We start from the raw sequence: 3,300 nt of genomic DNA on the forward strand, positions 1-3,300 counted from the left end.
CGTGGTAAAACACAGAATCACTAGAAGAACTACTTACAGGTTGGAAAAGACCTGTAAGATCATCAAGTCCAACCATCAGCTAACACCACCATGGCCACTAAACCACGTCCCACAACGCCACGTCCACACGTTCCTTGAACACCTCCAGTGATGGTGACTCGACCCCCTCCCTGGGCAGCTTATTCCAGTGTTTCACCTTATTTTTTTTCTTTTTTTTTTTCTTTTTTTTTTCGTGAATGCAGTCCCCCACTACCACAAATTATGCAGTCGAGTTCCCGCATTTGAGGAAATCGCAGGGGTTAGCACACCCGGAGTGCAGGGGATGAGCCTCGCCCTGGGAACACCACCTGCCTGATCATGGTGTCTCCCCTACGAGGTAAGTATGGTGAGGCAGGCTGTCCCTCTGCAGCCCATGGAGGTCCACGGTGGAGCAGATATCCACCTGCAGTCTGTGGAGGAACCCATGCTGGAACAGCTGGATGGCCAAAGGAGGCTGTGACTCTGTGGGAAGTCCGCCCTGGAGCAGGTTTGCTGGCAGGACTTGTGACCCCGTGGGTGACCCACGCTGGAGCTGTCTGTTCCTGAAGGACTGCACTGCGTGGAAGGGACCCATGCTGGAGCAGTTCATGAAGAACTGTAGCCTGTGGGAAGGATTCACGCTGGAGAAGTTCATGGAGGACTGTCTCCCATGGGAGGGACCCCATGCTGGAGCAGGGGAAGAGTGTCAGGAGTCCTCCCCCCAAGGAGGAAGGAGCAGCAGAAACAATGTGTGATGAACTGACCACAATCCCATTCCCCATCCCCCTGCACCACTCAGGGAGGACGTAGAGAACTGGGGAGTAAAGTTAAGCCCAGGCAGAAAGGAGCAATGGGGGGAAGCTGTTTTTAAGATTTGGTTTTATTTCTCATTATCCCACTCTGATTTGATTGGCAATGAAATAAATTAAATTAATTTTTTTCCCCAAGTCGAGACTGTTTTGCCTGTGATGGTAATTGGTGAGTGATGTGTCCCTGTCCTTATCTTGACCCACAAGCATTTCGTTATGTTTTCTTTCACCTGTTCCAGCTGAGGAGGGGGAGTGGCAGAACAGCATTGGTGGGCACCTGGTGTCCAGCCAGGGTCAACCCACCATAGGGACCCTGGGTGAAATGCAGCGTAACGCATGACACAGGGTTTCATTCAGGGATTTACTCTTCTCTTACACTGAAGAATCACATCTGCATCCCTCAAAATATGTTTTTCAGAGGAGAAGAACCGTACCAGGTCCTACTATTCCTTCCCTTCCACGCTTGTCAATAATTAATGTGTAGTTGTAGGTTTCCAAACACAAGCAGATCTTTCATGTCCTCTTAAATGTTGTTCTTTAGTGGAGAGACAATATTGTTTGTGTATTTGTTTCACTCAGAGTGGGGGGGTCAGTTCACTGGTTTGCTATTTGATTTGCAAACACTGAATTTTAATAATGCTCACTATATCTATGAAGAAGTAGCAGCACTTCTCAACACCAGATTCTGCTCCCTGGAGGCCTGTAAGGACATATGGGCTTTCAAGCATTGCATGAGCAAACTGATGCCAGACTCATGCAATTGAACAAGAAGTAAAATAAAAATGGCAAAAAAGGTCAAATATGATTTCCATTTTCACAGCCTCAAGCACAACAACTAAAATGAAAGACAAATTTAAGAAAGTGAGCTGTTAACAAGATTACAGTAAAATATGTGATCATATTGATTCACCTGTATGCAACACTGGCATTAAACTGCCATGAGACCAGCGTAACTCATTATGATCATGGATTTATGAACATTTTGCACAACTGGTATGCGTGGTCATGATTTTAAGGTTGATAAACTTCATTCCGTTATTGCATTCCCTACATCTTATTTGTCATACATTGAATGGAGAACTTTTATAAAACACATTGATTTTTTCCCTTCTAAGCGCTCTTTTGTCTCTCACAAAAATGCTTTCTACAGAAAACTTCATGCAAAGTAGTACTATACTCAGAGAGAAGATAATGCATTTTTCTATTGATTCTGCTCGTAGGCTTTCATAAGCATGACTTGCTTATTGCCATAACTGTTGATCTGACGCAATCACACACACTACAATCAAAAAACTGAACCTTTTAGGCCATTAAACTTGGATCATCCACTAGGGAACTATTTCTTCTATTACTGAAACTAGGTGAAATAACACTGTTTTCTCTTACTGTCTAAAATTGATTTGAAAATGGTGAACAATCACACAAAATTATCTGAGACTACACAACTAAATTCTAAAATGTCTCAACAGAACAGAGATATTTTCAGCAATAAGCACATTCCAGGGAGTTTGGAACCCATAATATGTTTTTAGAGCAAAATAATGTAAGTGTAGACTGAAGAATGCAGTGTTTCTGAAGTCACTGTGCAGATTATTCTGTCAGGAAAGTCAATAGGAGCTTTGTTTTACAGAACATGTAACTGAGATGAAGAATTAATCAAATTCCTCTGCCCTTGTTCTATGATCCACCAGCTTCAAGTGAGTGAAGAAGACATAAATCTGGCTTCCCATGATAATTCTTCTTAACTAAAAGAATCTGAGTCTGTTTGAATGTCTCCTTCACTTCACCTCAGTTTACAAAACTTGAAGACATTGCCTATTTACAGTGTCTCTGATCCTAATCAAATAGCAGACAATAAATGTTTGTCATGAGTGTGCTAGATGATACATATTTATTGGTCTTAAAAGTGGATTTGGGACTTCTGTCTTCATATTATATGGATAAAAATTCACTGTATTTATTCTGTGTCTGTCACACCACAGGTTCTTTCTGTTCAAGACATTCTCTGTGTGTCTGTTGCTGAAGAAGTCTCGCCTTTCTCTGATGGAGTTCTACTGATCATTTCTTTTCCACATAATCTTTTTTCTGAAGATTTAGTCTGAACACAAGAACTTTCAGAATATACAGACCTGTTAAGCCAGTGGGAAACATGTTATTTCCAATCCTGAAGAATCTTGCCAGTTTCGTAAGGCTGTACCTCATATTTAGTCTCTCCTAAATCCTAGTGCGGAACCTACTTCTACAGCAAGAAGATATGAAGCTAAACCCTAGGCTGAATTATGATGCTGATGTGAAAAACAGCTGAATTCTCTTCTTTTCTGACCACATTCCAGGTTTGGTCATGTCTCTTAGTCAGTAAAAGCAAAAGAATTTTCAAAATATGACTCAAACACTGCAAATAAGGTAGCTGTTACACGTGCCTGAAATCATATGCAGTACTTCTAGAACTTGATATGGCAGAGTTAAGAACATT

General features: G+C 41.8%; 1 pseudogene; it reads right to left on the reverse strand.

The window, feature by feature from the left end:
• Positions 1-229: 229 nt before the first annotated feature.
• Positions 230-384, reverse strand: LOC132317007 (U1 spliceosomal RNA; annotated as a pseudogene).
• Positions 385-3,300: the final 2,916 nt, after the last annotated feature.

This window comes from Gavia stellata, chromosome 4, assembly GCF_030936135.1.
Source record: "Gavia stellata isolate bGavSte3 chromosome 4, bGavSte3.hap2, whole genome shotgun sequence".
Taxonomy (NCBI): Eukaryota; Metazoa; Chordata; class Aves; order Gaviiformes; family Gaviidae; genus Gavia; species Gavia stellata.